Source organism: Pongo pygmaeus, chromosome 11 (genome assembly GCF_028885625.2).
Source record: "Pongo pygmaeus isolate AG05252 chromosome 11, NHGRI_mPonPyg2-v2.0_pri, whole genome shotgun sequence".
NCBI lineage: Eukaryota > Metazoa > Chordata > Mammalia > Primates > Hominidae > Pongo > Pongo pygmaeus.
In genome coordinates this window covers 13,812,086-13,823,120 of record NC_072384.2, presented here as the reverse complement: position 1 = coordinate 13,823,120, position 11,035 = coordinate 13,812,086, and the positions used below count along the sequence as shown (strand labels likewise).

The window sequence follows — 11,035 nt, the reverse complement described above, 5'->3', positions numbered from 1 at the left end:
GGTCCAGTCCACAGGGCCCCTCGCGGGCCCTGACGCAGGATGGAGCTGAGGTGGGGGCAGCACTGGACCCCAGGGCCCCTGCCTGCCTCCTGGGGAGCCCAGTGACCCAGGCAGCCCTGGTGAGGCTGTGGGTGTCTGGGCCATAGCGAGGCCCCCGGGCTCCCACAGGACAGATGCGGACAGTGAGGCCGGGGAGGCCCTGCTGCCCTCCGGATTGTCCCTCCAGCCCCCGGCTTTCTGTGGTTCTCTGGGCCCCCTCTGCAGAGGAGCAGGGGAGCCCACTCTGGATCCTGAGACGCCGAGCATGAGGGACCCCAGAGCTCTAGCGAGGCTGCTTCCTTTGTGGATGGTGTAGCTGAGGTCCAGAGGAGGGCAGGGGCAGGTCCCGGGCGCTCCCTAGGCGAAGGGAGCCGATCTCGGGGAGGGGGTCACAGGGAGCGCTCCTGCGACTTCTAGGGCCCGAAAGCTGGGGAGGATGAGAGACCAGGGGCCTTTCATCGTCCCCTGGGGCTGGGCAGAGGCTCAGCCTGTGCTGCAACCCGAAGCTGCTTCTGGCAAGTCCGAGCCGCGGTCCCTTTAAGAGGGGGTGGAGCTTCAACCTGGCAGGAGGGCGCTGCCAGCGTGCGTGTCCCTACGGAAGCTGAGACTGCACTTCCTGCGAGGCCCAGGCAGCAGCGGCTGCGCGGTCACAGCGAGCTTCGAAGAAGCAGTGGTGGGTTCCATGTGATGGTGGAGTAGGAGGCAGGTCTCCGCGGTAAGTGGCGGGGGCGTGGACCCCACCGGGAACCCTCCCTGCTCCTTCCCTGCCTCTCCTTGTTTTCGTGCTCTCACTTCTTCGTGGGCATCTGGGCCCGAGTCCTCCGCGTGGGGGCTGTTGTGGGGTCCTGGCTACTGCAGCGTCTGCACCCCGGGAAGGCTATGCCGGTGTCCGACCCGCGTCCAGCGTATAGGAGCGCCCTGGCCCACAGCTGGCGATGAAACGCGGGACCTGGGTCCCTCCGAGCCCCAGGGGCATCTGAGCTGGAGTCTAGGATTATTTTTGATGCCTCAGCACCTTTCAAAAGAGACCTCGCTAGAGCAGGGGACATCTGTATTTTCAGTTCTTTGAGGAGTCTCCAGTTATTTAGCTGTTTTCCATGGTGTGTATCCTAATTTTCATTTCCACCTACAGTGTATGAGTTTCCCTTTCTCCAAAACCACACCCGCATTCCTATTATTTTTGGTTTGGGGTTTGTTTTGTTTTTGTTTTGGTTTGAGACGGAGTCTTGCTCTGTCTTACAGGCTGGAGTGCAGTGGCGCCATCTCGGCCTACTGCAACCTCTGCCTGGTTTTAAGCAAGTCTCCTGTCTCAGCCTCCAGAGTAGCTGTGACTACAGGCGCCCGCCACCGTGCCCAGCTAATTTTTGTATTTTTAGTAGAGATGCGGTTTCACGATATTGGTCAGGCTGATCTCAAACTCCTGACCTCAGGTGACCCACCTGCCTCAGCCTTGCAAAGTGCGGAGATTACAGGCATGAGACACCGTTCCCAGCCCCTCCTACTTAAAAAAAAAAATCTAGGAATATTCAATAAGTGTGGGATTATCTGTCTGTGGTTTTGAATTACAGTTTTCTAATGAATAGTTTATTTTGAGGACCTTATCTCTTATTTGTTGTTCGATTTTATGGCTGTGCAGAATTGTCTGTTCAGGTTCTTTGCAAAATATTAGATTGGATGCTTTTGCTACTTTGTAGTGTTTTTTGTGTACATGTTAGATGACAACTCCTCCTGAATTACATGATTGCCTGAAATTTCTGCCTAATCTATAGGATGCTTTTGTATTTGGAAAGTAGTTTTCTTTGATATGCAGAAACTTTTCATGTTGATGTAGTCCCATATATTTATTTTTGCGTTTCATGCATGTAATTTTCGTCACCCATATAATAAAATATATATTAGTGACAAAGCATTCAATTGTCAATGAGGTTCTTCTTCCAGGATGTTTGTTTATTTTCCTCTTTGCAAAGGTGAGCAGAGATTCAAGTGACCCAAAGTATATGCTCATCCTGTGTTTTAGTTAAAAACATTTTGTGGTTTGTGGTCTTTTGTTTTGCCTTCAATTTGGGGGAGGGGGTGTTCATTTTCATACATCGTGTAAAATAAGGTCCTATTTCTCGCTTCTGCATCTGGATATCATTTTTCTCAAAGGTATTCCTTCTCTGCTTTCCATATTGCAGTGTTCTTTATCAAAGTCAGTTGATTGTGTCTATATTTGTGTTGATCATGTTTTTGTTCTCCCTGTTTTTGTCCATAGTTTATGCAAGTATCATATGTCAGCTGTATAACTACAACTTGGCAGTGTAATTTGGTATTGAGGATTGTGGGTCTTCACTTTGTATTTCTCGGGATTCCTTTAGATATTCATTGCTTTTGTGGTTCCCTGTGATTTTTAGCAATACGTATTTATTTCTGTTAACTTTTTTTCACAACATAAAGGTCCATAATTAGGGGTACATTTTCATACATATAGATTGGGTAATGATCAAATCAGGGTACTTAGGATCTCTACTTGCTCGTCCAGGTATTTTTTTTTTTTTTTTTTTTTGTGGGGAGAACATTCAAAATTCTCCCTTCTTGCTCTAGAAAAATATGTTACTGTTAACTCCAATCACCAGGCTGAGGAGGAGAACCTCAGATTTATTCCTTTAATGTTAAGATAACTTTGTTTCCATAATCAATCCTATCCCATTCCTCCTCTATCTCCCAAACTCTGGTAACCAATATTGTGCTTTCTACATCATTAAGATAAACATCTTAAGATTCACATGAGTGATATCATGCAGTGTTTGTCTTTCTAGGCCTATCTCATTACATTTAACATAATGTTTTCCAGGTTCATCTGCGTTGCTCTAAATGACACTGTTTCATTATTTTGATGGCTGAAGAATATTTCCTAGTGTATGTATATGAGAGTTTCTTGATCTCTTTATCTGTGGATGAACAGGTAGGTTGAATTTATACCCAGTAATGGGACTGCTAGATGGTATGGTATTTCTTTTTTTTTCCTATTCTTTGCAAGACCTCTAACTGTTTTTTATAGTGTTAATACTAATTTATGTTTCCACAAACAGTTCCCCATTCTGGAAATTCATACCAGGAATTGTCTTTTTAAATATTTTGATCTTTCTGTAATGTTCAGTCTATTGGAGTGAGATAAGATCTGAGTGTGGTTTTGATCTGCATTTTTCTCATGAGTAGTAATGTTAACCACGTTTTTGTAGACATTGGGTCAGTTTCCTGTCTTCTTTGGAAAAATATCTAATCCGGTTATTTGCCCAGTTTTTGTCTGGCAATTGTTCTGTTGTTTTGTTATTTTTTTGCCAGCTGGTAGTATGACTGGCTTGTACCTTTTCAAAAATAATCCCTTATTCCAAACCTGTAATTTTTAGTGTGCCTTTGTATTTTGTTCATTGTTTCCTTTGTTGGGCACAAACGCTTCAGCTTGACGTGGTCCCACATGTGTATAATTTCTTGGTGGCTGTGCTGTTGGTTACTCATCAAGAAAAAACAAAATCACTACCAAAGCAGTTCATTGTCAATAATTTTTTTCCCTTGTATTTTTGTTTACTTTTTGCGAACCCTGAGCATACATCCAAGTTGCCCTAAATATACGCACACCCGAGGTTGTCTTTAGGAGCTTTATGTTTGCAAGTTTTGTGTATAATCTTTAATCATTTTGAGTTGATTATTGTGTATCTAGTACCATAAGAGTCCTGTATTATTCTTTTGCATATGGATATCTAGTTTTGGAAATCTTCCCCGTTGTGTCATTTTGGTGGTGTTTTGAAAAATGTGTTCATTCCATATAAATTTTTGTTTATTATTGAGCACATTCATTTTGCTCACTGGTCTGTGTTTCTCTGTGTATGCCAGTAACATATGGGTTTGTTAACTATGGATTTTCATTTAATTAGAACTCAGGGAATGTGATGCGTCCCATATGGTTTGTATTTCTCAGAATAGCTTTGGAAATTCAGGGTGTTTCACATTTCCACATAAATTTTGGCATTGTTTCTTTATATTTCTTAAAACACTATTTGTCATATACTAAATGTATACAATTAGAAGGTACAAGGAAGATTTTGATACATGTATATGTTGAGTAATGATAAAATCAGGTTATTTAGCATCGCTTCATCTCATATAGTTATTATTTGTGAGTAGTAACAACATTCAGAATCTTTCCTTCTAGCTACTTTGAAACATATGATACATTTGTGTTAAGGCTAGTCACCCTGCTGTGGAATAGGAGACCAGAATTGATCACTCTCATCTGAGAGTAACTTTGTACCCATCACTGATTCCTTCTGAGACAGCCTCCACTTCCCCAGCAGCCTCTGGTAAGCCCTATTGAACTTTCTACTTCTAGAAGATAAAGCTTTTTTCAGTCTACATGCCTGAGATCACGTGGCATGGGACTTTCTCTACCAGGCTTATTCTTTGGACCTCATGTTCTTTAGGTTTCTTCATGTTGCTGCAGATGGCAGGATTTCCCAAAGGTTTATGGCTGAAACATATTTTGTGGTGTATCTATACAGCAGTTTCCTCATCCCTGCAGCTGTGTTTGAACAGGTAGGTTGGTTCTCTACCTTGGCCACAGTTAAGAGTGCTTTAGTACCCATGGGAAGGCAGATAGCTCTCTTCAACCTAGGGACTTCAACTGCTTTAAATGTGGAAACAGTGGTGGGGCTGTTAGCCGACATGGTAGTTGTACTGTGAATTTTTTCAGAAACTTCTAGCTGTTTTTCATAGTGTGTATACTAATTTACATCCCCACCAATAGTGTTTAAGAGGTTACCTTTCTGTAAGTCTACATTGGATGTCACCTTCAAAAATTTGTGTTTTGTTTTTAGTAGTACTCATTCTGAGTGGAATGAGACGGAATCTTAGTGTGGTTTTCATGGACTTTTTTTTGTGAGGTTTAGTGATGTCAAGAAAGTTATTTGAGAAATCCCCACATTGCTTTCCATGGTGTCTGAACTAGTTTGCATTTCCACCAACAGCAGACCAGCATCCCTCCTCCTCTGCCTTGCTAGTGTTCATTCTTGTGGACTGTGTCATAATTGTCATTCATCAGAATGTGTGAAGTACTATCTCATGGGCCTTTTGCTTTGCATTTCTCTGATGATTCCTGAGGTAAAGAAATGTTGTCTTGTCTGTTGGTTGCTGTAAACCTTCTTTTGAGATGCATGTTTTCATGCCCCTTACCCTTTCTTCATTGAGTTTTTGTTTTTCTGATGTATTTGCTTAATGTATTTGAGGTAGATCCTGGATATTAGACGTCATCAGATGCGTATGTGGGAACATTTTCTCCCACTGTGTAGGGTGTCTGTTTACTGTGTTGGTAATTTCTTCTGCTGTGCAGCAGCTCTTTTGTATATTAGGCCCCACTTGTCAATAATTGTTTTAGTTGCACTTGCTTTTGGGGACTTAGGCATAGCCATGCTTTGCCAAATCCTCTGTCAAGAAGGGTATTTCCAAGTTCTCTTGCAGGCTTTTCATAGTTTGAGGTCTTGCGTTTACATCTTTCATTCATTTTGAGTTAATTTCTGTACAGGGTGAGACACAGGGGCCCACTGTTTTTCTTCTGCAACTGGCTAGCAGTTTATCCTGGCACCATCTTTTGAGAGAGGAGGGAGCCCTTTCTCCAAAGCTTATTTTTGTGGATTTTTTTGAAGATCAGATGGTGTTAGGGGTGTGGGTTTACATCTGGGTCCTCTAATCTGTTCCACTGCTCTGTGTGAAATGGGGTCCCTAGCTTTTCAATGAAATTTAAAATCGAGAAGTGTGACACAACCAATGTAGTTTGGACTTCTCAGGATTGCTTTAGAAATTCAGGGTGTTTTGTGGTATGCATGAATTTTAGCATTGCGTATTTCATATTTTTTAAAAGGTTGGCCATATAGTAAAAGTATACAATGGGGGGAGTTAGAGTGGGGCATTGTGGTTAGTGCAGATGCAGAGGAATGTTAAAATCAGGATATTTAGAGTCTCTGTTATCACAAACAGTTGTTAATTTCTTTGTGGTGAAAACATTTGGAATCTTCTTTTCTAGATTTTGTGAAAAAGGTGTGATGTTTTGTTAACCTCCGGTCACTGGGCTGTGGAACAGAGAGGAACAATTCATTCATCTAAGTGTAATTTTGTATCTATTTCTGATCCCTGCCCATTCCCCTGCTTCCCTCCAATCTCTGGAAACCACTGTTGTGCTCTCTAGATCTATTGCAATAAAGCCTTTTATTTTGGGTTCCACATGAGTGAGATGTGGCAATGTTTTTTTTTGTCTGCCTGGTTTAGGTCGTTTACCATGCTGTCGTCCAGCTTCAACAGTATGGCTCCAAATGATGAAATTTCATTTTGATTTTCTGGCTGAAGACTATTCTGTTTGTATACGTCCACCACAGTTACTTTATCCCTTCATCTGTGGATGGGCAGGTAAGTTTATTCCTTATCTTGGCGATTGTGAATAGTGCTGCAGTCCACATAGGATGGCTGATACCTCTTGCATAAACTGATTTCTTTTGCACTGAAAGTATACTAGTAGTAGAATTGTTAGATGAAGTGGTAGTTGTAGGTTTAATTTTTGGAGGAACCTCCACTGGTTTCTATAGTATGTATACTAACTTTCTTTTTTTTTTTGGATGGAGTCTCGCTCTGTTGCCCATGCTGGAGTGCAGTGGCACGATCTCGGCTCACTGCAAGCTCCGCTTCCTGGGTTCACACCATTCTCCTGCCTCAGCCTCCTGAGTAGCTGGGATTACAGGCACCTGCCACCACGCCCAGCTAATTTTTTGTATTTTTAGTAGAGATGGGGTTTCACCGTGTTAGCCAGGATGGTCTCGATCTCCTGACTTCATGATCTGCTGGCCTCGGCCTCCTAAAGTGCTGGGATTACAGGCGTGAGCCACCCTGCCCGGCTGTATACTAATTAACATTCTTACCAAACGAGTTCTTCTCTGGAAATTTCCACCAGCATTTGTGTCTCTTTTAATATATTTTATCACTTTGATAACATCCATTTGAATTATAGTGAGATGATATGTGTGTTGTTTTGATTTATATCTTTCTCATGGTTTGTTATGTTATTCAGGTTTTTAAAGCTTGTTTTCAGTGTTACGTCTTTTTTGTAGAAATGTCTATTCAGGTTTTGTTTGGTTATTAATTTCTCTTTTGTGTTTTTGCTAGTAAGTAGTGTTAGTTGCTTAGACATTTTGAAGACAGCCTTTTATTAGATATATGTTTGTCGAAACCTTTCTTGTACAATGAAACGTATATGGAAATGTTCTGTGCAATAAAAACAGCAGTGGTAACAGGAGATGTAGGCTCTGAGTGTCTCACTGGAGACTGAAGTCCACAGATATGCAACAAAGCCTTTGTCTCCCTGATGTTTTTGCCTGCTGCTGGTCATGTGCTTTCACACATCAAGAGAAGACGTTTAATATTTGAGCCACAGTGTCATTTGCTGTTGTCTGATGGGTGAGATTTTTGCTGGCATAGTCCATATTGTCATGTGTTCTTGGGGCCCACAGAATTATTCTTGGTCATCTAAGATGTTACTGACATCTTATCACCTTAAGATGTTGCTGACTTAATCACCTTCAACTGACTCCTATTCATTCTTTGAAATAAGCAGACACATGTTGTTTCAGTGATTCTTTCAGTTGGTGATTTGCCTGGTGCATTGCTGTGTGAGGTCACCTCCCGTCAAATGACCCACAGGTGGTAACAGTCTGTGAACAAACAGTTCACAGGAGGGACCAACCATGTGTGGACATGGGGTGGGTCATTTCACAGTGAGGTAGTCAACCTGTACCCTAGACTGGCACAGACAGAAGAAGCCACAGTCCTTTAGAGAGAACAAAATTACAAAGTATAAATATCCTTTGTTAAGAGAAACAGAGACCATTTTCAGAGGGCATAATAGTATTAAAATGTGTTCTCATTGTTCAGCTCCCACTTATGAGTGAGAACATGCAGTGTTTGGTTTTCTGTTCCTGTGTTAGCTTGCTGAGGATGATGGCTTCCAGCTTCATCCCTGTCCCTGCAGAGGACTTGATCTCATACCTTTTTATGGCTGTGTAGTATTCCATGACATATATGTAGTACATTTTCTTTTTCCAGTCTATCATTGATGGGCGTGTGGGTTGGTTCCAAGTCTTTACCATTGTGAATAGTGCTGCTATAAACATACATGGAGCAGATGGTGCTCAAAGCAAGATGGACCTCTGAGCAAGATGAGCTCCAAGCTTGATGGAGCTCAGAGCAGATGGAGCTCCAGGTGAGATGGAGCTCCAATTAATATGAAGCTCAGAGCAGATGTTGCTCAGAGTATGATGGAGCTCCAAGCCTATGGTCTCAGAGCAAGATGGAGCTCCAAGCAAAATGGAGCTCAGAGCAGATGGTACTCAGAGCAAGATGGAGCTGGGAGTGACTGGAGCTCTGAGCAAGATGGAGCTTGGAGCAGATGGAGCTCTGAGCCGATGGAACACAGAGCAACAGGGAGCACAGAGTGTCCAGCTCAGAACAAATATAGCTCAGACAAGAAGGAGCTCCAAGCAAGATGGAGCTTGGAGCCGATGTTCCTCTGTGTAAGATGGAGCTCAGAGCAAGATAAAGCTTGGGGTCGTTGGAACTCTGAACATTGCTCTGAGCAGTTGGAACTCTGAGCAAGATGGAGCTCTGAACAAGATGGTGCTCAGAGCAGATGAAACTCTGAGCAATAAGGAGATCTAAGCAAGATGGAGCTTGGTGCAGATGTTGCTCAGTTTCAGATGGTGCTCAGAGCAGATGGTGCTCAGAGCATGATGGAGCTCAGAGCATGATGGAGCTCAGAGTGATTAGAGCTCCAAGCAAGATGGAGCTCAGGGAAGATTAAGCTTGGAGCAGATAGAGCTCTGAACAAAAAGGAGCTCCAAGCAAGATGGAACTTGGAGCAGATGTTGCTCGGTGTAAGATAGAGCTCAGAGCAGATGCTCATAACAACATGGAGCTTGAAATGATTGGAACTTAAAAATTTTGCTCTGGAGGATTGGAGCTCTGAGCAGATGGTGATCAGAGCAAGATCAGCCTCGGAGTGATTAGAGCTTTGAGCACAATGGGGCTTGGAGCAGATGCAGCTCTGAGCAAGATGCAGCTCAGAAAACATGTTGCTCACAGTAAGATGTAGCTTGAGCAGATGGTGTTCAGAGCAAAATGAAGCTGGAAGTAATTGGAGCTCTCAGCAAGATGGAGCTCGGAGCAGATGGAGCTTGGAGCAAATGAAGTTCTGAGCAAGAAGGAGCTCTAAGCAAGATGGAGCTTGGAGCAAGTGTTGCTCAGTTTCAGATGGAGCTCAGAGAACATGCTGCTTACAGTAAGATGGAGCTTTGAGCACGTGATGCTCAGAGCAAAATGGAGCTGGAAGTGATTGGAGGTATCAGCAAGATGGAGCTAGAAGATGCAGCTCCGAGCATATGGAGCTCTGAGCAGAGGGTGCTCAGAGCAAGATGGAGTTTGGAGTGATTGGAGCTCTGAGAAAGATGGAGCTTGGAGCAAATGGAGCTCTGAGTAAATGGAGCTCTGAGCAAAATGGAGCTCAGAGTGATGGGAGCTGTAAGCAAGATGCAGCTTGGAGCAGATGGAACTTCAAGCAGATGGTGCTCAGAGCAAGATGGAGCTTGGATCTCTGAACCAGATGGAGCTCGGATCAGATAGACCTCTGAGCAAGAAGGAGCTCCGAACAAAATGGAACTTGGAGCAGATGTTGCTGGTGTAAGATGGAGCTCAGAGTAGATGGTGCTCAGAGCAAGAGGGAGCTCAGAGTGATTGGCACTCTGAACATTGCTCTGAGCGATTGGAGCTCTGAGCAAGAGGAGGTCAGAGCAGATAGAGCTCTGAGCAAAAAAGGAGCTCTAAGCAAGATGGAGTTTGGAGGAGATGTTGCTTGGTTTTAGTTGGAGCTCAGAGCAAAATGGAGCCCACAATGATTACAGCTCCAAGCAAGGTGGAGCTCAGAGCACATGTAGCTCAGAGTAAGATGATCTCCGAACACATGGTGCTCAGAGCAAAATGGAGCTAGAAGTGATTGGAGCTCCCAGCAAGATGGGGCTTGGAGTGATTGGAACTCCCGGCAAGATGGAGCTCAAAGTAGATGGATCTCTGACTAGATGGAGCTCTGAGTAAGATGAATGTGTATGCAGATGTTGCTCACAGCAAGATAGTGCTTGGAGCGATCGGCACTTCGAGCAAGATGGAGCTTGGAGCAGATGGAGCTCTGAGCAAGATGGAGCTTGGAGTAGATAGAGCTTGGAGCAAGAAGGAGCTCCAAGCAAGATGGAGCTTGCAGCAGATGGAGGTCTGAGCAAGATGGAGCTTGGAGTAGATAGAGCTTGGAGCAAGAAGGAGCTCCGAGCAAGATGGAGCTTGCAGCAGGTGCTTCTCAGTGTAAGATGGAGCTCAGAGAAGATGATGCTCAGAGCAAGCTTGAGCTCAGGGTGATTGGCACTCCAAACATTGCTCTGAGCCCATTGGAGCTCTGAGCAAGTAGGTGGGAAGTGAGCAAGAAGGTGAAGAAGTGATACAATGCCACAGAACATTACAAGTTTAGCAGAAGCTATTATTAAATGTAAAGAGAAGAATGCCCCAGAATTCTATGTGGATTGTCAGGGGACAATACTCATTTCTGTAATCAGGCATACTTTCTTTGAAACAGTTTATCATATCAGACCTCACAAGGACAACCAGAACTCTGCAATATTCACTCTACAAACCTCAGACCCCTACAGTGTAGTAAAGGTGACAGCCGAGATAGAAAGACAGAAACACACTGTTTGATGACCAATCTTTGGAAGTTGAGATGGCAAATGTGGATTTACTCAGATTATTTTCCTGTTAGCACCTCCAGGTGTAATTTTGATGGTACTTTGCATTGGGCTGATGACACAATGGGGAAACATAAACTGCTGACACTGGACTTCAGCAGTACAGTAACAGCCATGTGCAAGGCCATTGAAAAAGT

General features: G+C 43.7%; 1 pseudogene; it reads left to right on the top strand.

Annotated features, from left to right (window-relative positions):
- Positions 1-607: 607 nt before the first annotated feature.
- The window catches only part of LOC129031323 (double homeobox protein A-like), a 56,516-nt pseudogene continuing 46,088 nt past the window's right edge, over positions 608-11,035 (top strand).